This window comes from Grammomys surdaster, unplaced genomic scaffold (assembly GCF_004785775.1).
Source record: "Grammomys surdaster isolate TR1022 unplaced genomic scaffold, NIH_TR_1.0 99, whole genome shotgun sequence".
Taxonomy (NCBI): Eukaryota; Metazoa; Chordata; class Mammalia; order Rodentia; family Muridae; genus Grammomys; species Grammomys surdaster.
This window is the reverse complement of record NW_021604578.1, coordinates 17,572,234-17,598,189: the sequence shown is the minus strand read 5'-3', so window position 1 is coordinate 17,598,189 and position 25,956 is coordinate 17,572,234. Positions and strand designations below refer to the sequence as shown.

Genomic DNA, 25,956 nt, shown 5'->3' with positions numbered 1-25,956 from the left:
TGATGAAGGCTTCTTTGCTAGCGACAAGCATGTATTGGTCTGCCTTACATTGCATAGTTGAGCTGCATTTGTCAGGACACTGTAGAGAGAAACGCACCAAAAACCTTGTGGTGTACTGCAGTTTGTTGCTGCTTCCAAGGACTTGGGCTGATTGGATACATGTATTGATCTGTGCTGGGGCAAGGCACATGGAGGACATACAATGTTTGGAGGGTATGAATAGGACTCCATGGAGTGACAGAAACAAGCTTGGCTTGCTGGTACAACTAGCTGTGCAACACTTCTGGGTCTTGCATCTCTGGTCTTCGCTTCCCTGAGAGAGGCACAGCTGAGAACTACCCCTGGTGTTCCTGTTGGTCTCTAGAGCTGAGGCTGAGGCCTGGCTGTCTCTGCTCAGTCCTTTTATCACTGTTGCTAACTCGACTCTACCGAATTGGACTGCTGGTATTTCCATGTGGTGTTTTTGAGTGGATTGGACTGCTGCTGCCTGTTATCCTGTGAACTGAACTGTTGATTTTCAGACAACACAGAACGGAGTTGCTCCAAAGAACCTTTCTGAATAGGTCCACTTCCCTGTATCCTTTCTTTTCTATTACCTCTGGTGGGTGGGTGGTGGATTATAAGGAAGATTAAAGCATTTAAGAACTATCATTAAAAATAAGATCTATCTATCTATCTATCTATCTATCTATCTATCTATCTATCTATCATCTATCTAGAGGAAATAATGTCATAGCAAGTGTATCCTTGGGTTGTCCAGGCCTCATCTCACATCTTACTCTGCCATGAGGTGAAAGCCTCCCACACACACTTCCTGTTGCCTCACTCTGGGTCCAGAATCAAGCGAGCCAAGGGCTGTGGGCTGAACCCTCTGAAACTGTGAGCCGCCTTCTTCCTGCTCTTGGGCATGCTAGGTATTTTGGTTATAGCAATCAGAAGTAGTTAATGCAGTGCCTGTGGTAGACACTTGGTAATCATGTGGAGCTTGCTCTTACTCTCCCTGCTATTACCGGGGATGGATAACAGTTAATGGTCCAGGGCAGCCACTGATAGAGCACTGTGGCTTTCTCAGCTGGTGGAGACAAACAAACTGATCATCTTTCTTAGGCTCCTGCCAGCCCACCTGCCCTCCCCAGGGTCCCTGGGTCATACTTTTATTCTTTGTTTTCTCCTAATGTCCACCTCAAGGTTTTGCATTTCCCATCAGAAAGGGGGTGGGATTTAGTCATTTGTTTATCCTCAGTATGTAGTGGGGAGCTTGCCCTGAGGGGGTCTTGACCTAGGAAATTAACTGAATCAATTGTTCTTGGCTGGGTTACTTTCTACTTTCCTTGGATTTTGGAGTATTTTTCCCCTTCCTAGTTTCCCAGGCATCACATTGTCTGACATTTAAATAAAGGGAGGGAGCGAACGACCCTCCCCCCTCTTTCACTAGCATTATTAGATACTTAGCTCTCCTTTGATGTTCATTACATAAAATAGTCCTAAAATCTGAAACTATTTAAAAGGAATAACCCACCCCACTTATGTATGCGCTGTATAAATTCCTTTCTAGAAATTTCACTGGTTGCCTACAGAGAAGAACTATGACTGAGCTCTAGAATTCCAATCTAAATACTTCCGGGGTCTTCAGTATTTTGGGAATTTATCTCTAAACCTGGTTTCAGCGTTTCCATGCTTTGGTGACAATACAGTTGGGGTTCGGCTGTCTGTCACAAGACTGCATGATGTGATCGAGCCTCTGAATCAATCCTCTTAACTCTAAATGCGGTGATGATGGCTTCAGTGCACAGTGTCCAAACTGATCTTCTCAGGGAACTGTTGGATCCTCGGTTTGTGGATAAATAGAACAGGAGTGGTGGTCTTTTGTTTGAAACAAAAAGTAAATAGATGATTTTTTCCCCATTAAATTTTCCCTTCATTCAATTATACCGTCTTAGCAGTTACTTTTCCGTTGCTGTGATAAAATCCCCTGACCAAAGAATCAGTTTAGGAAAGAGAAGACTGATTTTTCCTCTGCTCCTAGAGGATGGGGTCCATCATGATGGGGGAGGCATGTAACAGGCAGGAAAGCACAGAGAAGCCTGCCTTCAGTGAGCTTCCGGCTCTTCCTCTTAAAGTCTCCATGAACTTCCCAGACAGTAGGGAGTCACGTGTTCAAATACAGGAGCTCTCTGTGGACATTTCTCATTCAAACTACCACAATTATTCTGCTGCTAGTGGGGGACAGCTGGTGAGTGAAGCCTGTAAAAGTGAAATGGAAGTGTATCTGTGAGGTGAGTCATTACAATTTTACTATGTAACCAATTTCTTTTCTTTCTTTCTCTTTTTTTTTTTTTGGATGCAGTGAACTTTATTGATGATAAGCCCCACTAAGCCCTTCCTGTAATTCTAGGGGTCTGGGATGGAAACTGTGAGGGAGCTTGGGACAGGGACTCCTCAGCAGCCGAGGGCCTCTCTCTTACTCTCCTGTGTCCTTGCTTAGGGTGGGTGGTCCAGGGCTGCTTACTCCTTGGAGGCCATGTAAGCCGTGAGGTCCACCACCCTGTTGCTGTAGCCGTATTTATTGTCATACCAGGAAATGAGCTTTACAAAGTTGTCATTAAGAGCAATGCCAGCCCCAGCCTCAAAGGTAGAAGAATGGGAGTCATTGTTAAAGTCGCAGGAGAAAACCTGGTCCTCAGTGTAGCCCAAGATGGCCTTAAGTGGGCCCTCAGATGCCTGCTTCATCACCTCCTTGATGTCATCATACTTGGCAGCTTTGTCTAGGTGGCATGTCAGACCCACGATGGATACATTGGTGGTAGGAACATGGAAAGCCATGTCAGTGAGCTTCCTGATCAGCTCTGGGATGACCTCGCCCACAGCCTTGGCAGCACTAGTAGATATAGTGATGATATTCTGGGCAGCCTCACCGCCATCATGCCACTGCTTCCCAGAAGGGCCATGCACAGTCTTCTGGGTGGCAGTGATGCATGGACTATGGTCATGAATCCTCCATGATGCCTGAGTTGTCATGGTTGCTAAGCAATTGGTGGTGCAGGAAGCAATGCTGACAATCTTGAGTGAGTTGTTGTATTTCATACCCATCACAAACATGGGGGCATTGGCAGAAGGAACAGAAGTGATAGCCCCTTTGGTCCCACCCTTCAAGTGAGCCTTGGCCTTCTCCATGGTGGTGAAGACACTAGTATATTCCACAGCATACTTGGCACCAGTATCATCCCCTTTGATGTTGGCAAGATCTTGCTCCTGGAAGTTGGTGATGGCTTTCCTATTGATTACAAGCTTCCTGTTCTCAGCCTTGACTGTGCTGTTGAACTTGCCATGGGTAGAGTCATACTGGAACATGTAGACTATGTAGTTGAGGTCAATGAAGGGGTCATTGATGGCACAATACCTTCTTTGCCAGACATGAAGGAAATCCTGGTAACTAGGCACCTTTGCCATCATATCTCAGGGACAAGACTGGTTCTGCACAAGAAGATGTGGCTCTCTCTAGAATGGAGAGGAGCAGAGAGCCTGTCACCAATTTCTTTCTTTCTCTTTTTATTGGTTATTTTATTTATTTACATTTTAAATATTGTCCCCCTCCCAGTTTCCCCTCTGCAAACCCAATATCCCATCCCCCATTTACCTCTCTGTCCCTATGAGGGTGCTCCCTCACTCACCCAACCACTCGAGCTTCACTGTCCTACTATCCCCTTATGCTGGGGCATCTAGCGTCCACAGGACGAAGGGCTTCCCCTCCTATTGTTGCCTGCTAAGTCAATCCTCTGCTACATATGCAGCTGGAGCCATGGGGTCTTCAATGGGTACTCTTTTGGTTGGTGATTTAGTCCCTGGGAGCTCTGGGGGATCTGGTTAGTTTATATTCTTGTTCCTCCTATGGGGTTGCAATCCCCTTCAGCTCCTTCAGTCCTTCCCCTAACTGCTCCATTGGTGTGCCCATGCTCAATCTGATGGTTGGCTGTGGGGAAAATTTAGAGGTCACCACAGCGGTGGGGCCCTGGAGGGGCTTCCACACTGTGGCGGGTCCCACATTCGGGAGGAACCCTATAGTTCCAGCGGCCTAGAGGCTTTGGCGGCGGCAGGCCCCAATAACATGAGGAAGTCCTTGGTTCCAAAAAGGTTTATTGTCATGGCGGATAATAGATGGATCTAGGTGTACCCCCCAAAACTCAGGGCAGTCCTGAGCTATATAGGGAGGGAGAAAAGGGGGAGGATTGGGGGGAGGACCTGGGGGAGGCATGCTTAATTTGCTCTGTCCTCTGGGCTTCATTAGTATGTAAATCCCTAGAGCCTGAGGCCTATAGCCTGGCCTATGTGACTGAACAATGTAATTCTATGGAGACCGGGACTGCTTTTCAGGATCCTGGATTCTGGGGGGCGCAAACTCCTGCCGGTTCTCACGCAGAATCCCATGCAGAGTCTGCAGAGTCTCGGGGTTCTAGGCACCTGCTCAACCATGACCCAGGATACCCTTACACAGTCCCACAGTTGGCTGTGAGCATCTGTATCTGTATTGGTCAAGTGCTGGCAGAGCCTCTCAAGGGACAGCCATACCAGTCTCCTGTCAGCAAGTACTTCTTGGTGTCTGCAGATGGAATGGGTCCTTAGGTAGGGTGGTCACTGGATAGCCTTTTCTTCAGTCTCTGCTCCATTCTTTGTCTCTGCATTTTTCATCAATTTCTTAAATATCTATCTATCTATCTATCTATCTATCTATCTATCTATCTATCTATCCTATAGTTGAATTTTACTGCTGGCTAAATTGTTCTTTACGCACAAATTCAATATATATTGAATTAGACATATGTAAGTAACATGGATAATATAAAAGTATGCTTTATATTTACATGTATTTATGAACATTCATTAACATATTTCATTGTTTGGTGACATGATAAGTAAAATGAGTTTTTGCAGTCATAGCTGAGTATGCAATATGAGCTTTGGGTGCAGTGACTCCACTGCAGTGGTACTCCAATGGATTCAGGTGTGGCAGACACCATGCTAGGTCTGGGTGTAAGTATAATTCACTGTATCGATTAGGTCTCCTCACATGGTGAAAGTCAGTTTATACTTCATATTGTTTACCCAAGTGAGTGAGAGGTCAAGAAATTCAAACCAATCAATTGCCACCAGTAAGTCTGGAGACAACCAGAGATGCTCAGAGGCCTGATTTGAAATGACAGTGCTGAACTCCTTAGTCCTCACTTCTCTGCCTGTAGGCTGGTTCTGTGCTCAACACACCCCCACTCCAAGTCAACAGACTGAGACTTAGAGGAAAGATTTACTGTCAGTGGTGTGACCTTAGGAAAACGCCTGGGTTTGGCTACATTGGTGCTGTAGTTTGGATGTGAAATTTCCCAAAGGGCCCATGTGTTAAAGGCTTGGTATCTAAATCATGGTGCTATTGGGAGTTGTCAGAACTTCAAGGAGTGGAGCCTAGTTAGTGGGAATCAGATCACTGGGAGCATGCACTTGAAGCAGATGTTGGACACAACCCTTTCCTCTCCCTCTCTTCACTTCTCGGATGCTGAGGTGTGGGCTTCATCTAGGCCTCACTGGGACATGCTGTTTTATCTAGGCCTCAAAGTGACAGGCCAAACAATTGCTGAAATTTCCAAAACTGTGATCCAAGACAACCTTTTCCTCTTTATTAATTGAGTTCTCCAAGATATATGTTACAGTAACCTAAGGCTACCACAAATACCTTTATCTAAGTATTGGGAGACAAAGCTTCAGTGTCTCTTCTGGCTTTTAAGTGATAAGGGAAGGCTCTGATGTCTGAAAGCCTGAAGCAGAGTTGTAAGATCTTTGTGGTGTCTGTGATAGTCAGAAGATCTCATAACCAGAGACGCCTGTATCTATTCCCCACCCATCCTGTTAGTTTCCTGGCTGAGAGGGCTGTTGGAGAATGACAGCTAAATGGATAGTATCAATGGTGTATCAATGGCTGACCAATGAGTACTGACCTTCACAGAGAAGGCCCCTGGTGGAAGACCCTACCCGAGGAACCTTACACGAGGCATCTGTCTTCTCATCTTTGGATTTAAGATGGCCACCATAGGTGTAGCATTGGCTCTGCCCTAACCTGCTTGCCTGTGAGGGATATGCTAAACATCTTAGAGAGAAAATTCGGTGAGATCAGTCTTTTTAAATCAGGCTAGGCCTGCAATAGAGGGCGTGGTGGGGGTGAGAGTTCAGGTCATGTTTCTAGAGGTAGATCTGGAGAATAAGAGATAAGAGGATAAGTGTTTTATTAAGGAAAGGCCTATGGGGGGAAAGCCTGCACAGCAGTGGAGGGAGGAAGTAGACAAGGTGAAAAAGCCAACTGAAGGTGTAGTTCCAGCTGCATGCAACAGGCTTCATCTTGTAAGGAGCTGGAGGGCAGATTTGATTGACATTGTTGAACTGGTTTACTCAGTGAAGGTGCTGTGCTTTTATATTCCTGCAGGTTCAGTCACTGGTTAGGGCCTGACCAGTGGGGCAGGGGGGTAGGAAATCAATGAAGGGGTTTCTCTCTCTTTCTCTCTCTAATATACATATATATTATCTATAAAAATATCTATATTATATACATATAATATATAATATATTATAAAGTATATAATATCTATACTGATATATTATAGATTTTATAGATATTTAATATATATTAAGCTAGAGGTGTCTCTAGCTTCATCTTCTGAAGAAGGAGGTAGACTCACCTGTTAGGAGCAATGTGTCCCTGAGAAGCTAGGGGCTGGAGCTCAGAGCTAGTACAGGGGACCCAAGGGTGTGGAGATAATGCACAGTGGGATGGAGAATATGCAGACCAGAGGAGGCGTCTCAGAGGCCTGGCCTGAGAGAGCCAAGTTTTCCAGCTCTCACCTTTCACCTGTGATTGAATGCTCTGCCTTCTGACCCACATGACTGCTATTCTGTTTAGGAGAGAGGGAAGTCTGTGGATGGGAAGGAAGAGAGGAAAGCAGAGAGCAGAATCATGTGAGATCTGTCTCTCTGATAGTTCCCTGCACCTCCCTCAGAGATTGGTTGTTGGAACTAAAAACCATGAATGTGGACTCATAAAATCTCAGCTAGGGTAAGCTGTTGTTAATAAATGATCTGCCCAAGTTACATAACTGGCAGGGTGAAGGTCAGATACCATGACTAAAAGTTTAGGGATGTTTTCATTGGATTATGTGATCTCCTTGTAGTTAGCACAGCTCTTTGTAATCCAGGATAAGGAAAATAAACTTTGCAATGGTTATTTTATGATGTAATTCTATAGCTACTCCACCCCCTCCAAGACTAAGTAGTTTCTGAAAAGCTTTAGATTTCATTGCTAATGGTGCAATAACTTTCCCAGAATATAAGCAAATTTTTTTTTTTTATTAATCTTGGCAGAATGGGTTTGAGATTATTTCATGTAAGAAGTGATGCTATTCCAGGAGCTCTCTTGTTTATGGTTGGAGGCAAGGGTGGTGTTGGTAGTGACACTAGAATATTTGACATCGCGACCACATTTTCTGAGTCAAACTTTATCTCCTATGATCTGGCAGAGTGACCACTGTTTGAACTTAGAACTAACATGGGATATATGTTATACATAATCCCATTAAATTTGTAGTCACCAAACTTATCATAAATATAAAACTCAGTGTAAGAAATATATTTAGGAAACAGGATACTTCAGTAGTTAAGTGTAGATTGTAGCCTGGATTACCTGCATCTTAATTCTATCACCTCTATTTGCTGGCTGGATAGTCTTGGATATACTGCATAAACATTTTGTGTTTCAGTCCTTCCAACTATATAACTGGTTTAAAAGTAGTTCTACCTTATGGAATGATCATGAACACTGAATAAAGCACCTTGCAGTCCTTGGCGAATATTAAGCATTATATGAGTGTTAACTAATGACATATATATATATATATATATATATATATATATATATGGTACATTTATACATATACTTGTACAATTGGAACAGGCATTATCATAGGCAGTCACATAGATATATTCTATTATATTTTATGATTCTTTAAAACGCATTTAGCCAACTTTTATTGTTTTTAAATTTTATTTATTTTTATTTTATGTGTGTTTTGCCTTCAAGTGCATGCTCCCAGTGACCTGATTTTCTCTAACTAGGCTCCACTCCTTGAAGTTCAACCAACTCCCAGTAGCACCATGATTTGGATACCAAGCCTTTAACATATGGGCCCTTTTGGGAATGTCACATCCAAACTATAGCAGCAATGTAGCCAAAGCCAGGCGTTATACATTTCTGAATCATATATGTACCTAGTGCTTTCAAAGAACAGAAGAAGGCATTGGATTTCCTCAAATTGGAGTTTCAGATGTGAGCTGGTATGTGGGTGCTGGGAATTGAACCTGGGTCTTCTGGAAGGGCAATCACTGAGCAATCTCTCCAGTTCTGTTTGGGTTTTGAACTATACTGTCAAAACAGCATTTCACTGAATACAGTGCCTCTTGTTTGCAATCCCAGCACTCAGGAAGCTGGGGCAGGAGAATTAATTTGAGTTTAAGACCAGCCTAGGGTATATAGTGAGTTCAAGGCCAACATGGAATATACATAGAAGAACCCCATTTAAAAAAAAAGCCAAACTTAAACATCAACATTCTCTGACGTCATCTGAGCAGCAATGAGATTTTTTAATTTAAATGTTTGTAATTTTACCTGCTTCCTTCCCTCAGTCAATTAACTAAGCCTTCTAGAACCAAAGGGAAGAAGAGGTTAATGCTTCAGGACTTGGCATGGGCCTTTACGTATTTGGAAGCTGCAAAACTGATGGCACTTGATTCCTGGAACTTTGGGTTGGGGGATTTCTGAAGCTCTGGAGAGGAGAGGAAGAGAGCAGGACTCTTCAAGATTCCTGCTCTGCCCGTTGAACTCATACTCTCAGGATAAGTAATGAACACATCACTCTACAGCCCCTCTGACCCCTGCCCTTTCCTGAGGAAGTGTGCTGTTGGCTGGGTCTCGATGGTTGGAGATGGCAGACAGAGGAGGAACTCATTCCTGCTCTCTTGGCTCCAGGTAAATTGTTGGAGTGTAAATAAAACACTCTCATGTTTGTCAGAACTGGATGATTTGTTTCCAGACGAGGAAGAGGTGATTCTTTTATCATGAAATGTCTCTTGTCTCTCCCATAATAATTTTAAGTGTCTCTAGAGATGGGATGAGCCTACAAACCTAATTCACAATCAGTGCAGAGCCATAAAATTATATGGGTCTTTAAAAATGGCTTCCCCTTTGATAATTGCTCTGATGCAACTGCTATTGACTTGAGATACTAAATGGGTGGAAGGGAAGCCACATCACACTCACTCATAAGTGTTAGACTGATTAGAGATGAATTTCGAACAAGGAGGCTTGTCAGTCAAATCATAATTAGCACAGTGCTTGGCGTGATCTGATGTCAGTCTTATTTTATGTTCTGCACGCGGAATTTCCCAGAAGGTTATGACTGCACATGGTAAGAAAGGAAAATGGAGACACAAAGATGAGGTCATTTCTAAGTGGGTAATAGGCAGTCACCACCAGCAGTCCAGCAATATCTGCTTCCTATGCAAATGATAGCCTAAAGGCTGACAGAAGAGCCATTAAAGTCTCTGTAAAATCCTGACTCAGTGCCATCTGTCTCAAGTAGCGCTGTATAAATGGGTAATGTCATAGCATCTGGGGTAAAGTTTTCTTCAGTGCATTCTGATTTGAGCTGCTCAAACAGGTTCAGTCTAATTAAAAATTGGTTTACAGTTGCTAATTTCTTGAAACTCTCCTCCTTTTATACCCAATTATGTTTTTTTTTCCTAACCTGTTTATTTTTTCAGTGGAAAGGTCATGTAGTTTGAAATGATGTTAGTCTGAATTAAGGTAGGGATTGCTATACAGTTTTTCTTCTTTTTGAACCTAAGGAGGTCATTCATTCATTCATTCATTCATTCATTTATTTTGACTTCTTATTCAACAAGCGTTTATTGAGTATCCACTCATTCTCAGGGATCCAATAGGACTGAATAAGCCTAATGAACAGAACTCAATGAGGTCCGTCGCCATATTAATAAGCTAAGTGGGAAGAGTGGACAGTAATGAGCAAAGATAAGTATTTTTGGTTTTGATGAAACTGTGGAAGAAATAAGTCCATTGGTTAGAGAGTTTTGGGGGATGTTGGGGTCATGAGTAGGGGAATAGAAGTTCCATTTTAAGTGAACTGGTTAGGAAAGCAGTAGGTTGGGACGGCCAGTCACTAAATGTTAAACAGTTGAATGCCAATTCCCCAAGAGCAGATTCATGTTGTGGCTCAATTCACTGAAGGACTAATTCACTAGACCTAATTTATGTCATCTGTACTATTTAGTTTTGGTTTTCATTTTGATTTCTTAATAGTATTTTGAGGGCTTTTTGACAGCTTGTTTTCTAGTCAGGCTTAATAGCCTGGGGGACAGGAGATAGGAGAAACTGAGAGGCAGAGGGAGAGAGAGAGATAGAGTCCTGAGAACTGTGATAAAAATATAGCCACAGAGGTATATATTCAAATGGGGAGAATTGTTAGAAGTATATTATTATTATCATTCATAAGGAAAATGCATTCATATGAACTCTTTACATTTAGGGATATATGCAAGAAGACACCATTTATAAAGAATATATTCATAAAACAATATATTCATGAGGAGAATATATTCATGAGAACACTTTTAGTTTTTCTCTGCCCTGCTCCCCACTGTTATTGCTGGAGGATGAGGGATAGGATTAGAGGCAGAGGGAGGAAAAATTGAGGCATGAACAGAGAAAAAACCTGAGAGGCTTCTCTTCTAAAAATGTTATTGTTATTTATTTTTAAATAATTGTTTGGTTGTTTGAGAATTTAATATATGCATATAGTGCATTTTGATCAAACCCATCCCCCGTTTCCCTCCCTTCTAATTCCACCTCCCACTATTCCATCCCAATTTCATGTGTTTCTTTTATGAACCCACTGAGTCTACCCAGTGCTCCTATTATGTGCGTAAGTGTGTGAAGTGTCTGCTGGAGCATGAGTAGTCCTTCAGGGGCTGCATCCCTAAAAAAGGGACACCTTTCCCCAGCAGCCATCAACTGCCTTTAGAACTCAGCTGGTGGTGGAACTGTGTGCCCTCCTTCCTAACCATGCTGGCGTTCTGTATGACTTGATCTTACACGGGTCTTGTGTAGTCAGTCACAGCTACTTTGAGCTTATGTATGTGACTTCTCTATCATGTCCAGAAAGTATCTCTTCCCTGTAATCATTTACTATCTCCGTCACTTATAATTTTTCTTATGATCTTGGTACCTCAACCTCAGGAGAGAATGATCTGATTTAGATAGCCCATAAACATGAGCACTCTGCAGGGTGTTATTATATTCATAATATAATAACTGACTAGTTGTGGATCTTTGTGTTAGCTGCTGTCTACTGCAAAAAAGTAGCCTCTCTGGTGAGAGCTGAGAGATACAATGATCTATATGTATAAAGATAAGTACTTAGGAGGTGATATAGTGTTATATTAATTTAGCAAGGTAATAGTAGTAGGTTCTCCTTTAGGGCACATGGCCTACTCAGTCATGGGTTCTTGGCTCTGTGAATGGTGTTACGTATGACCTTCATTTAGTGGAAAGGCATAAAATCCAATAATGAATTGTTGGTTACTGTCTCATTTACTTTTCTATTTTTATGAAGAAACACTATGACCGAGGCTACTTATAACAGAAAACATTTAATCTAGGGGGGTCATGGTTCCAGAGAGTTAGAGTGTATGACCATCATGGCAGGGAGCAGGGCAGTAGGAAAACATGGTGCTAGAGCAGTATCTGAGAGCTTACATCTGATATACAAGCATGAAGCATATATAATATATATGATAGACACATAGATCAGTAGGTAGGATGAGTGAGCAACATAACTGGGAATGGTATGGGCTTTTGAAACCTCAAGACCTACCCTCAGTGGTGTATCTTTTCCAATACGGCCACATTTCCTAATCTTTTCCAAACAGTCCCACCAGCTGGGGACTAAATAGTTAGATAGATGAGCCTATGGGGGCCATTTTTATCATCCAAGCTACTGCAGTTGCTCATAACATTTAACCACTTTTACACCACTGGCTATATCTTTCCATACAGACCATTATTGTAGCTTGAAAACTTCACAGCTGGGAAAGACTGTTGATTGCTTTATTGCCCTGGTAGTGGCCATGGCTCCTTTCAGTAAGAAAGATAGCTCCCAGCTTCATTTAAATTTGTGATTCTAGTTTGGTTTAAATTTTTGACTATTTCTTGGTTTAACTAGAGTTATATATATGCTGTATATATAAAGAAATTCACCCATTTCTTTTGGATTTTCCAATTTGGTGGGATAAAGGATTTGGTGATTTGCCCTTAAAATCCTCTGGATTTCATTGAATTATCTGGCCATAGCTCACTTTTCATTTTATTAATTTGGGGCCATCTCTATTTCTTTTGGTTAACTTGGCCAAGGGTTTGTCAATGTTATTAATCTTTTTGTTTCTTCAATGATCCATTCACTATCCAGTAGTATGTAGTTCAGTCTCTATGATTGTGTGCAGTTTCTGCAGTTTATATTGCTGTTGATACTCTGTTTTATTCCATTGTGGTCATAGACACATAGTATTATTTTAGTTTTCTTGTATTTTCTGAGAGATGATTTATGTTGCAACGTGCATTCTACTTTAGTGATGGTTTTATTGGCTGGTAATAGGAATGTGTGCTCTTCTGTGTCTGAAGGGAATGCTCTAAAGATACCTACCAGGAGCATTTGATTTATGATGCCTTTAGAATCATTATTTCTCTGTTCATTTTTTGGTTTGGATAATCTGCCTATTTGAACTACTGAAATAACTTTTAAAAAAAATTATGACAAGGTCTTACAATACAGTCTTGGTTGGCTTGGAAATTGCTAGGTAGATAAAGCTGGCTTCAAACTCAGAGATTTACCAATCTCTATTCCTCAGGAGTCACTTACTATTAATGTGTTGGTTTCTGAGTTCCTTTGTTATAGAATCTTTTCCTTTTCTTTTGATTATGACTGATAGTTTTTCTGGGCATAGTGTCCTGGGCTTGTATCTGTAGTCTTTCAGAACATGTGGAACATCTGTCTAAACCCTTCTTGGCTTTTAACATCTCTAAAGAAAAATGAACTATTACTCTAATAGACTTGCCTTTCTATGACTTGGTCTTTTTTCCCTGAAGCTTTCATTGTCCTTTCTTTGTTCTGTGCAACTAGTATTTTGACTATTATATAATACGGGAAGTTTCTTTTCTAGTCTTGTCTATTTGGTGTTCTACATGCCTCTTGTATATTGGTAGGCATCTCTTTCCTTAAATTAAAAAAAATTATGATTCTGTTGAATATATTTTCTATGTTTTGACCTGAATCCCACCTACTTCTTCTATACCTATTATTTTTAGATCTATTCTTTTTATAGTATTGCAGATTTCCTACATATTCTGTTCATAATTTAAAAAAAAAGATTCAATGTTTTCTATTATTTTCCTTGACTGAGTCATTTGTCTTTGTTAATCTCTGATATTTTTTTTGTTTTACTTGATCTATTATAATGATGAAGCCTTCCATTTACCTTTTTATTTGAATCATTGAAATTTTCACTTCAATCTTATTTCAGTTTGAGTTTTCTTCAGCAAGTCTATCAGATCCACAAACATGAGGCAGATATACAGACTGTCAGACAGACAGACAGACAGACAGACAGAGTGAGCAAGCTGACTGGAAATGATGTGGGCTTTCGAAACCTCAGACCCCACCCCTAATGACACTCCTCCTCCAACAAGGCCACACCTCCTAATCCTTCCCAAACAGTTCCACAAACTGGGGACCAAGTAATCAAATATATGAGTCTATGGTGGTCATTCTTATTGAGGCCACCAGTTACTCTTGTAAGTATTTTTAAATTAAATACTTATTTTCATCTTGATTTTTCTTTATTTAATTCAGTGGTTTGTGTTTTTGATATTCTTTCTAGTGTTTAATTGATTTCTTCTTTGTGTTCCTTTATAATTGCTATTTTGAACTAATTGTCTTGTGTATCATCTAAGATGCATTTCTCAGAGAACATTACTAAAGGAGTACTAATTTCTGGATGAGACATATTACTCTGGTTATTCATGCTTGTTTATATGATGGGACCTATACATCTGCAGTTAGGCCAATAGTGGTGTTTCTTTGTGTGAATATCTGAACTACTTTTATTGAGTGGGTTTTAGATCTCTGTTTACTCTTACTCTAATTTGACATATTTTTGACCAGCCAGATGGTATTTGGGTTTAGTCTGGGGGACACTCAGTGTTGATGTGTAAGTGAGTTATTAGAAACAGTCCTGATTCAGCTAGGGCTGGGTGCAACTTCTGTAATAAACTTTCTGTTATGTTCTTGTCTTATATACTTAGAAGTCTGTGGAAGGCTCATGGTGTTCTGCTGATGATCTACGGGTAGCAGGGGTTGGGAGCTGTAGGGGGAGTAGGTGGTGCCTCCTGTAGAAGGTATGCAGAGTTCAGTTCAGTCCTCAAGTGGCAGGGGCGGGGTCATGACAAGGCTGTGGGTTGATTGAGGCTTAAGTATCAACTCAAGCATTAGAGAGCTAGGAGACTTTTCAAAAAATATTTATTTTTATTTCATGTGTATTGGTGTTTTGTGTCCATGCATGTTTGTGTGAGGGTGTCAGATCTCCTGGAACTGAAGTTACAGACAGTTGTGAGCTGCCATGTGGGTGCTGGGAATTGGACTGGGGTCCTCTGGAAGAGAAGCTAGTGCTCTAAACTGCAGAACCATCTCTCTAGCCCCTGAATTAAAAAAAGTTTATTTGTGTTTATGTGTGTATAACTGTGGGTAGGTGGTATCTATGGGTAGAAACTCAAAGATCAACTTTGGATGTTTCTTCTCAAGAACTGTACACCTTGTATTTTGAGACAGTAGTTCCTACCAGCCAAAAGATTACAATGTAGGCTATGCTAGCTGGCCAGAAAACTCCAGGAATCTGCCTGTCTCTGTCCTCCAGTGTTGGTGTTACATGCACATGCCCATAGGCCACCACTTCTAGTTTTTCTTTGTGTGGGTTCTTCAGACTGAACTCTGGTCCTTATGCTTGCATGACAAGACTTTAATGACTGACCTATTTTCCCAGGCACTATTTAAACATTTTAAAAGTGGTATTATGAAAGTAAAAACTGACTAAACTAGAAAGTCAAAGGACATAAGGACATTACCTAAATTGGTCATTTGAGAAAATTGGCTATTTAGGCAGTTCATCATATGGGGGAATTACAGACTGACTAATTTGTAATTGAACTGGGGTGATTTGGAAAGTGAATGAGGCATGATTAATAACTATGCTGGGCCAGAGGAATAAACCAGAACTGTCTGAGATGTAAGGTGGACTGCTCTCCAGCCTCTGGCGCTTGGATCACCGGGAGCCTGGGTATGTACACTGCAAGGAATGGTCTGGCGGTACCAACTCTTGCAATGCAGCCACTCAGTTGAGCTTGAGATGGAATGTGTGGATTCTCATTGTGAATACCATCATCGGTCTGAAAGCACCAATCCTGGAGTGTATTAGGCTGAGGTCTAAGGAAACTAGAACTTCTTGAATAGTGTTCATGGCAAGTATCAACTTTCTACGGGAGATTTCCAATTCTAGATCACAAGACCAAGCTCCAAGTTCAGATTTCCCAGCATGAGGTAGACACATTGCACAGGAACTTCAAACTCTTCATACACCAAGTTGAACTGCTGGGAGAATGTGTACAGAGACAAACGCTGGGGGATGTGGTTCCCAGTGATTGATATGTGTGGCAACCTGAGAAGTCTTCTTCCTCTTTCTCACTTAGCAAACCACCTGCCCTTTGAAGCCCGGTACAGACCTCATCCTCTAGAAGATTATCTTTGAGACAGCCATGTAGCTCTCACCTTTATCTAAATCTAATTGCTTAATAGTGGCAACTCAGACTGGTCAGTGTCATACAATCTGGAGTTGTATAGTTTTTAAAATGTTCTTAAAATATTTTTTTAGCCACTAGACATATTGCTAAGCAGGTAACATGGTCTTATTTGTCCGTTCATTCCTTGGATGGGTGTGTATTGAAGGCCTATTACGAATCTGCCACCATACTAAGTTCTGAAATATAGAAATGAATGAAACAGAGGCCTTGGTGTCCAGACACTGCATTTTAAAGGAGAAATTGGTCTATGAACAAATAGATAGATGCATAATATTATAAATATTGGTAAATGCCACAACAGTCAATTAGTTCAAATGACAATAGGTGAGGGAGAAGAGGGATCTAAGGACCAGCTCACAGAGGTGTTAATTTAGGAAGGCTTAGAGTTCCAGACTGATGTAATTTGATATGAATGTTTATGATTTGCTTTATTTTAAATTATGTACATATGTGGTTCAGTGTATGAGTATGTACATGTAAGTGCAGGTGTCTGTGGAGGTATCAGATCCCCCGGAGCTGGAATTATAAGAGGTCATGGGCTGCCTGATATGGGTGCAGGGAACAGAACTTGGGTCCTCTGCAAGAGCAGTGAGCAGGCTTAACCACTGAATGATCTCTCAGGGTTTCTTGATGTATAAATAACCAGGATCACTGTGGCTGGGGTGTGGAGAAAAGGCTATTGGGAGAAAACAATGTCAGCCAGGAAAACAACAGATGCTTATTGTGGCAATCTGGATAAGACATAAGGACTCTGCAAATACTTGTGTATTTCTGTAACCTGGTGGATGTTTTGAATTGAAGTCTTTTAAGAAAAGAGAAAAGGAAAGAGAATCTGGCAAAGACACTTAGCTTTTCTGAAACCTCTATCATGTAAGATCAAGAAAATACCAACCATATAGCGTACCTCTGTGAGCCCCTTTAAAGATGCCATTTGGAAAAGATATTGTTTGCTGTCTATCATCTGTGGGTTCTAGAGAACATAAAAATGTTAATGGCTCTCGCTGTGAGTGGTGCTCGGTTCTCTCCTGGATGACAACATCCCAATTTTGCCCTAGAACTGAGCATTTCTTTAACCCATGGGGACATGTGTGAACTGGTGCTCTGGGATTCAGTCTCAGGTTCTGTGAAATAATCATCAAAAATGTTGAGAGTCTAGGTGTGTAGTAAGACAGTGCCTGTTTCCGTATCCTGGATCTGCCCTGCTTCAAGGTCTAGTCCCCAGCTGGCAGTGTCAGGGTCCCTCTAAATCCTGAACCTGTGTAAATCTCTCTCTCTCTCTCTCTCTCTCTCTCTCTCTCTCTCTCTCTCTCTCTCTCTCATCTATCTATCTATCTATCTATCTATCTATCTATCTATCTATCTATCTATCTATCTATCTAATCTTTCAGCAGTTAGGAATCAGACTATTGTAATAAAGCCAAGTGACACCCTACTAGCTAAGGACTGACAGCCATTAAAGCACATCATTCAATATCATTGAGCGAATGAGTCAATGAATAATGATTGAGGTATCCAGAGTGCTGAGTTCCAGTCCCTGCTTTGCCATTAAGTACTTACGGGAGCCCGAGTAAATACTTGGTTGTTGATTTCCCTACTTGCCATATGGCCTTAATAATATTTGTCTTATATTTTTTGTTTGTTTTGTTTTGAAACAAGGTCTCAGGTACCACAAGCTACCCTCCAGCTCAATATGTGGCTATGGGTGATCTTGAACTTCTGATCTTGCTTCTACCTTCTAAGTGCTGAGATTTTATAAGTAAGCCATGATCTATCTTATGGGAAGCTGGAGTTTGAACCCAAAGGCTACTGCATGGTAGGCAAACACTCTACCAACTGAGCTATGCCAGGCCTTTGCCTTATAGTTTTCACAGGGTTCTGGTAAGATTCTGTATGAACATATTTAAAGGGAAGCAATGAACATATGGAAACATGTTGAAGTCTCAGACTACTGAACAAAGATTTGAGAGAGGGATAGATTTATATTGAGAACAATCTATGCTCCAGTGAAGGAAGTCGAAAGGCAATCTAGACCAACACAGAGCCACCAGAGTCACATCCCACATGTGCAGCTTGGGAATAAAAACTGCCTGAAGTAAGATCAAAAGACACATAAGAAACAACAGGAAGCAGAGGCTGGCTGCAGACGTCCAAGCTAAATCAAAGCCGACGGTACAGACAGGCCTGGCTCTGGCAGCTTTGGAGGCCTGGCTCATCAGATCATCAAAGGCCTTTCCTGGCCATTAAAGAAAGAAGATTCTCTCAATCAAGAAATGCCTCTGGTCTCTCCCCACTGTCTTAGCTCATTTTTGTTGATCACCTATACTAAATATCTTACTTTCTTGTTGCTGTGATAAAAAAAATAGCAGTTGAAGGAAGAAAGGGATCATTTTGGTTTACAGTTCCAGGGGGATGGAGGAAAAGTCATGATGACAGCAGGCAGGGATGGTGTGGTACTGAGAGCAGAAGGCTGGCTGGTCACACTGCATCCCAACTGTTGCAGCTGAGTGAGAACAGGAAGTTGGGTTGGGCTAGAAAGGCTCCAGGTCCACCTTCAGAGACTCTCTTCAGAAAGGCTCTACCTCCTAAAGAGTCCGCAGCCCTTTCAATCAGCACGGCCATCAGGAAACCATGTGCTCGAATATGTGAATCTATGGAGGAACAATTCATACGCAACCCACTATAATAAGTGATTTACAAAACCCAGAAGTTTATTTAACCCATGGTTTTGGAGGCTGGGAAGTCCAAGAACACAGCCATGGCATTTGCTAAGCATCTGGAGAGGGTCTTCCTGCTGCTTTATATCATAGAGGGGAATGCCACAAACATGGAACCATAGGGACATCAGAAAGAGTACACTTTTATAACAAAGACACTGTCATTATAATATAGTTCATTAACCATAAATGAATTAATCTAGAGACCCCTAAAGGTCCCATTTCTTAAATACCATCAACATATAACTTTGGGGAGTAAATTCCAACTCGTAAAATTTGGGGGACATATTCAAATCTTAGCCTGAGGCTGTTTCTTATATATGTATATATACATATATGTATATATGCATGTGGGTACTTTCTTTTTAAAAACAATTGTGTGTGTGTGTCTCTCTCTCTCTCTGTGTATTACAGTGTGAGTATGTGTGTAATTGAGAGGACAATGGGTAGATGTCAGTTCTTTCTCTCCATCATGTTGGTACCAGTAGGTAAGTGCCTTTACCTACTGAGTCATCTTGCTGGCTCCAATCAATCCTGTTTTGAGCCTTAAATCCTGTTTGGTTGTAATCTATTTTAGCTCATTTTGCTTCGTAACACACAGGCTCTGATGGGAGTGGCATGTTGGGATTTGTGGAATCTAAAACATCAGATACATGCAGGGTGAGCCTTTGAAAGAATTAGTGATACACTGGAAACATTTGCCAATTTCTGCCGTGTAAATATTCCCACTATGGCCATCTCTAATCTACCAGGGATTTGGCAAGCTTCTTGAGGAATTTATCATTATTTAACAGTCAGCTCTTGTGACCTGGGGAGAGCCAACTGCAGTACTTACTATGGAAGAGACCAAGAGGGAGGGAGACAGACTGGGGGCTGGGGAGATTTCATGCCTGATTAATTAATTTGTGTTTTATTTTGATTTATTTGTATTTTTATATTTTATTTGAAAAATTATGTTTAATATATGTGGGTCTGAACTTGGGCTTGTATACATAGGCATGGCAGCTGCGGAAGTCAGAAGATGGTGTTGGTTTCCCTCGAGCTAGACTTACAGGTGGGTGTGAGCTGTCTAATGAGGACTGAACTTGGGTCCTGTGGAGGAACAGCAAGTGCTCTTAACCACTGAACTGTTGTCTCTGCAGCTCTTGAAATCACTGTTTATGCACATTTAAAAAATAGTGTGTGTATATATGTATGCCTTCCTCTTCCTTCCCCTCCTCCTCCTCTTCTTTCTCCTTCTCCTCCTTTTCTTCCTCTTCCTCCCCCCTCCTTCTCCTCGTCCTCCAATGCTGCTCAGTTTCAGTGACAGTGGTTAGGTTTGACTTTCAGATCTCAGAGACTCATAGAGGGGATCTAGCTTAATTACAGAAAGAAAAGGGAGGTGTTTTAAGGGAGCTGGTTGCAATGCCAATTTGTTGTTTAGCCTCATCGAGTCTATCCTCCTGCCTCCTCCACAATTCCATATCCATGTAGTTTGGATGGGACCGACCCTATCTCCAGGAAGCAATGATGGTCTCTGTGTAAGGTTTGGCTAATCATGTTATTGTACTTTCTGGCCACAGATAGAAATCAGTGAGTTCAAGACTTGTGTCTTTAGGCAGTTAAATGGATGTCTGCCTTGACACTAGTTTAATCATGATGTTTTAGGGCAGGAGCTGTTGGTGGCTGTGTTGTCACATGGACCCCAGGTAATGATAAAATGAGTCCACTGGAAACTCAAAGTTTGGAGATAGGTTGATTCCTGATGATGTCACTTTAATGCTTGAATCATGCCAGGCTTCACACTAGGCTGTTACAAAAGCCATTCTACAATAATATTTAAAACAGTGCTGGAAACAACAGGAGAGGTCAATGGAGACTTGGTGATAACTTGTAGTGTATCTCCTTTGGTGGATTAAAATATAGCCATTAAAGAGGATATTATAAAATTGTAAGTATGGATATATATGTGTATATAAAAGTTGTCATAATAATGATGATGGAACACGGGCTGGGCTTATTTTTATTACAGTAGGTTGTGTAGTAATATAAATAAAAATCTAGAGCACCAAAAGTAAAGATACAGTGATTAACTCTAAGTGATTAGAGTTAATCCCTTTTTCCTTTCTGTCTCGCTTAGCTTCAGTCTCTAATTTTACTTAACAGGTACAACTTAGGAGATGTAATTTGTTAGCCAGGCTTCTCTAGAGGATCAGAGCAAGAGTGTGTGTGCATGTGTGTGCATTGTTATGTATTAGTTACAAGTATATAGCAAAGGGGGTTTGATTGGATGGATAGGGGCTAGAGAGTCTGACCGGGGCTCTGTGCATGCTGGAGAGGCTGCAAACCTGGTGCTGCCCGGTTTACAGAGGCAGATGTCTGTGTCAGTCTGGTGGTAAAGGCCTGACCTCCCTGGAGAGTTGCCTGCATTGAGATCATATTGAGCATCGCAGAAGCTGGAGTCTAATGTTAGCAGGAGACAGAGGTGACAGCAATGGTGGTGCTTATGCAGAAAGCAGTGAAGGCAGGCAGCTGCACATTGCTTTGTTGGACTTCTTCACATCGGGGTGTCCACTGGAAGGTGACACCCCTTTGAGGGTGGATCTTCCTCTTTCTGTTAACCCTTTGTGGAAATATCCTCCTAGATGCATTCAGAGATGCTTGCCTTAGAGCAGTGGTTCTCAACCTTCCTAACGCAGCAACCCTTTAATACAGCTCCTTATGACCCCTAACCATAATGTTATATTCATGGCTACTTCATAACTGTAATTTTGATTTTTTTTTAATGAATTGTAACGTAAATACTTGTGTTTTCAGATGGTCTTAGGTGACCCCTGTGAAAGGGTTGAAAGCTGCTGTCTTAGATCATTGTGAATCTTTTCAAGTTAATAATCAAGACCTGTCATCAGGAACCAGAGTTAACTAAAATTACGAAAATAAGCACAAACAGAAGGGATGCAAAGGGGAACACATTCCTGACATTGATTTCAATCCTCATATCTGCTTTTTTTTCCAGTAAGAAGCTTGTTTAATGTCGCTCTCAGCCCATGATTGGGGCTTACATTTCTCAAGAGTCACGGGAGGCCTGATCATGCTTTCACATACATGAGAATGCTATGTGTGGGGCTCAGGCAGGTGATAGAATCAGCTCTGCTGAGGCACTGCTAGGCCCTTGCAGCAGGATTCTGGAGCAGAGTGTTTGCCTCAGTCTGCTAGTCTGTGCTGCTTAGGGGAGGGGCCACACTGGGATTTACAAGCCTATAAGGAGACCTGTCCCTAGCAGTGGTGCTGAATGACCGTTCTAAACCTAAAATGGGATCCTTTCTTAGGAACAGTCAGAGTCTTGTTTTCCCCTCCTTCCATGAAGATGAATTTCTGGTGCTTTCTTAGGTTTGAAGAAAAGAGTTCTGACAAACTTACATCAAGGAGGACCAGGCTTGGAGAAAGAAGAGATGCATAGTGTCTCTGTAGGAGGCAGGACTTAAATCCCGATATGCTTTCTAGGGCTGTGTTATTTTGCAGCCGGAGTCTGTTATTACCTGGAGTCTGCTTTAGAAAATTCTGGAGGATGCACTCCAGGTGAGAATTTGTGGGATTGTTTGTCCTGTGCTGACCCAGCTGGGATGTCAGTCATCAGGAGGGAGCCAGGAACTCACCTGGGTCAGGCAGAAGGTTTTCGTTCTGTAACCTGCCCTGTGCATTTGCTGGAAGGGAGCCCAGTGGCCAGGAGCATCCTGGGGTGTCCCACAGAGCAGCAGTAAAGGGCTCTCGACTTCTGTTTCCTTCTGGGACCGAGGGTCATTTTACTTGTATCTTGAGGCCCCCAGTATTAATGCCACTATCTACTTGATCATTCCCAATATTTAGAAGAAGCCTAGGACCTGACCCATCATCATCTCTGACTCATCATTTCTGACGTCCTCAGGGTGGTCAGATTTATAAAGACACAGTTGGGCTCCAGTCATCAGGACCAGGGGGAGAAAGGAGGGCTGGAGACTTACAGCATTCCAGTCTTGCAAGATAAACATTAGTGGGTTCTAGGGAGAGGAAATGGGGAAAGGGGATGACATCTGTATTATAAATAAATAAAATATCCAAAAATGATAAACATTATGTAAACATTTGAGGATGTCATAATGAGGCCGTTATCATTTCTAGAAATTATATGCTAATGAAAACTTAAAATAATAAAGGCGCTTAGGACCCAGGGTCGTCTTCCCACCCTTAGCTGCTCACCCATATTCTTGTGGAATACCATAACACAATTCTACAATCCTCTTCCTCCTGCCCTGCCCTGTCCTCTGCCATGCATAGCCAGCTGCCCTCCTGCCTGTGTAGATCTGTTTGCCTGATTGCATTTGTTTTACTTGTTATGATCCCAGCACCTATGCATGCCCCCCGTATAGTAGGTACTCAGCACATGCATGTCTATTGACTGCTGGCTGGTAACTTTGTGTGGGCCCACATTAGAGGAACTCGGATCTGCTAAGGTCACAGCACAGAACACAGTGCCAACCCACCTTGGTCTCCTAACCCCACATAATTAGACATTGCCATCAGTAAATAGTTATGTGACATGCTCCATTTTAAAAAAGAGAACTGAGTTAGCTATTGGCAGGTGTTTGTTCTGAAACAGTCAGATGGGGACGGCCTTTCCTTAGAAGCCATTATTTACAGCTGCCTGGGTGTGTTTCTCTTTTTTGGGCTGCCGGGTGCTCCTCTGTCACTCCAATTTTTATTCAGTGACATTCTATGCCTGGTTCCTGCCTTCATTTTTCATTAAACATACCTCACAAACTCCTTTCCTTCTTCACTCCCTTGCTCCCACCATTCAGCTGTCTTTTGTACATTCAAATGCCCTGAAAATTGCTGCAATCACAGATAATCTGAGGAATTCTATCTTATTAGCAGCTCAGCCAGGGGCTAATCAGAGTCCCCATTTGTCTGATACAAGTTACAGCCTTGAGAGGCGACTGGCCCTCCTCTCTCCAGCTCCCTCCCCCTGCATAGTTTTTCTGAGTCTGAATTCATTTGGTTTTCCTTCTGCTTTTTGGATCTCCCCCCTTTGAAGTGACAGGCAGCTTCTACATGTATTGGCTTGGACTGTGTTGTCTGGCATCACCATCCCGTTAATTAATTATCTGGTCGCTTCCATCAAACACATTAAGGGCTTCTTTTTTGGGGGGTGGGAGATGACATTGAGCTGTGTGATCAATTTGATTAATGAGTTCAGCCATAACAGCCATCAATGTTGACCTGTCTGCCTCTGCCTCAAGGATGTTTACCGCATCTCCTTTCTGTCCTTCCTCTGTTTGTTCAAGCTTCAGAGGTAGCTCTGCCTCATGAAATCATGTGCTTTTCTTTAATTTTGCTATAGATTATGTTCTGGACTCCTTTGGTTGCTGGGACAAACAAGAATGTTTCTTGTTTCTAGTCCTCTAGCAGAATTCATTGTGGCAAAAGAAAAAAAAAAACCAAAACAAAACAAGAAATAACAACAACAACAAAATGTTACATGTGTCTTTATGTATCATCCAGGTAATTTTATAAAAGCTATTTGTGGTTGTTTGAATATGCTTGGCCCAGGGAGTGGCACTATTAGGAGATATGACCTTCTGGGAGGAAGTGTGTCACTGTGGGGGTGGGCTTTGAGAGACCTTTCTCCTCACTGCCTGGAAGGCCATCTTCTCCTGTTTGCCTTTGGAGCAAGATGTAGAACTCTCAGCTTCTCCAGTGCAATGCCTGCCTGCATGCTGTCATGCTTCCCATCATGACGATAATGGACTGAACTTCTGAACCTGTAAGCCAATCTCAATTAAATGTTTTCGTTGTAAGAGTTGCCTTGGTCATGATGTCTTTTCACAGCAATAGAAATGGTAACTAACACATAGTTCTTACCCTTGAATGACAGTTTGAATAATCAAATTAAGGTATGTAGTCCTATTTTACATAACTAACTAGTGATATGCTTTTTCTTCGTCTATTAAAAACCAAGTGATTAGTAAATGATAAACATTTTTTTTCAATCCTGTCCCACTTTGGCCCATAAATTAGCTATTAGTGATTGCAAGTCACAATGCAGTCTTGTTAGAATTCTGAGTCTGGAGACCTTCCACGTGACCTCCTGTCGGTGGTGGTAGAGCCCAGAACTTCCTGACTCTTTTCTAGCACCTTCCTGCCCCCAAGTGCAGACACAAATGCACATAAAAGTGCATGCCCTGCAAATGTGTTCTTGGTATTTCTGAGCATGTCTTTAATACGGAATATACCATATACGCCGTGTCATGCATCACATAACAGTAATACCACAAGGGGCAGGCAGAAGATGGGCATAAAGTGCTTGAGCGACTGTCTTCATCTGTTCAGGCTACTATAACAGAATATCACACATGGGCATCTCAGAAACAACAGAAATTGATATCTCATGGTTCTAGAGGTTAAGAAGGCTAAGATGATGGAACTGTTCAGAGAGGGTTCTCTTTCTCACAGATGACACTTTTGTACTGTGTCCTCATGTGGGAGAAGGGGCAAGGCAGCTCTCTGGGTCTTTTCTATATGAGCATCAGGGGTATTTGTGATGACTCTGTACTTATTTCACACAATCATTAGCCAAAGTTCCCACCTCTTAACATATATCACACTGGTGACCGAGTTTTAATACATGGATTTTTAAAGCAGGAGTGGAGCATACAGACATTCAGACCATAGCATGTAATAGAACCATAGCCCCTCAACCTCCCCTTAACTTTTTGTTCAATGAGGATTTTCTAAAATATATGTGGTATCACTTAGTAGTTAGAGCATATAAAATATTGACTTCTTGTTCATGGCATAGGCCATCCTTTGAAGAACACTGATGGGTTGTGCAGGCAGCTTTTGGAGCGGAGTTAAATTTTGTCAGACTTCTCGGTTGTAAGCCACAGAAGTGAGATCTGTATTAAGAATGGAGGGGCTTGTATACATGTATAGAAGGATGAAGACCCCCAGCCTCGAGAGTAATGTTGCAGAAAAGAAGCCCAAATACTGGTCACAAGCCTGGACTTGGAATAAAATATCACTGCTGCAGCCACTGAGTACCGAGTAAAACTAGGTAGTTGTTTCATTTTGTTTTCGTGGTTCTGGAGGTTGACCCAGAGACCTCACAAGCTAGGCATGCTATTTACTGCGGAGCTACTTCTCCAGCCCAAGGTATTATAGTTTTATTTAAAAATTATTTTTTCCTAGCTGCATTAAAATATAATCAGCTATCTTCAT

At 41.8% G+C, this 25,956-nt stretch overlaps 1 long non-coding RNA gene and 1 pseudogene across 1 annotated transcript in view; one reads left to right on the top strand and one right to left on the bottom strand.

Moving 5' to 3' along the window:
- Positions 1 to 414: 414 nt before the first annotated feature.
- LOC114634800 lies at positions 415 to 3,450 on the bottom strand (annotated as a pseudogene).
- Positions 3,451 to 7,065: 3,615 nt separating this feature from the next.
- The window catches only part of LOC114635738, a 156,870-nt gene continuing 137,979 nt past the window's right edge, over positions 7,066 to 25,956 (top strand). The window contains exon 1 of the long non-coding RNA XR_003713519.1: positions 7,066 to 7,090. This is a non-coding gene — a long non-coding RNA (uncharacterized LOC114635738). The remainder of the gene's footprint in view (positions 7,091 to 25,956) is intronic.